Raw genomic sequence first — 427 nt, 5'->3', positions numbered from 1 at the left:
CCCCCGGTCCCCCCCCCCCCCCCCGCCCCGATCCCAGCAGACTCCAGGCGCCGTGAGGACCACCGTGGATCTGGTCAACTGCTGGAGCAGGAAGAGTGGGCCAGGCCGCTCTGCTGACGGGATGTCGGGTCTCAAGGCCCCTCCCACTTGAGGAGGGGTCTGCCGGGGGCCTGGCTGCCCGCTGGCCCCACACATCGCTTCCGCCCTCTGCCGAGCCTGGCACGCAGCTTCTATCCATACTTGCAGGGGTCTCCCCAAGGCACGGCCCCCCTAACCCATGCAGGTCTTCTCCGCTGCCGACTAACGCACCGCGTCCTCGCCCGGCCAGACCCTCGGTGGTCGGGCCGCTGCCGGTTCTAACGCTGTCTTGTTTTCTCCCGTTTTCAGCTGTAGAGTAGCTGCCGGGAGGACTCGGCCACGGCCCTGT

This window comes from Crocuta crocuta, unplaced genomic scaffold, assembly GCF_008692635.1.
Source record: "Crocuta crocuta isolate KB4526 unplaced genomic scaffold, BGI_CrCroc_1.0 scaffold866, whole genome shotgun sequence".
NCBI classification, from domain to species: Eukaryota; Metazoa; Chordata; class Mammalia; order Carnivora; family Hyaenidae; genus Crocuta; species Crocuta crocuta.
The sequence above is the reverse complement of the archived record's forward strand: the minus strand, read 5'-3'. Positions refer to the sequence as shown.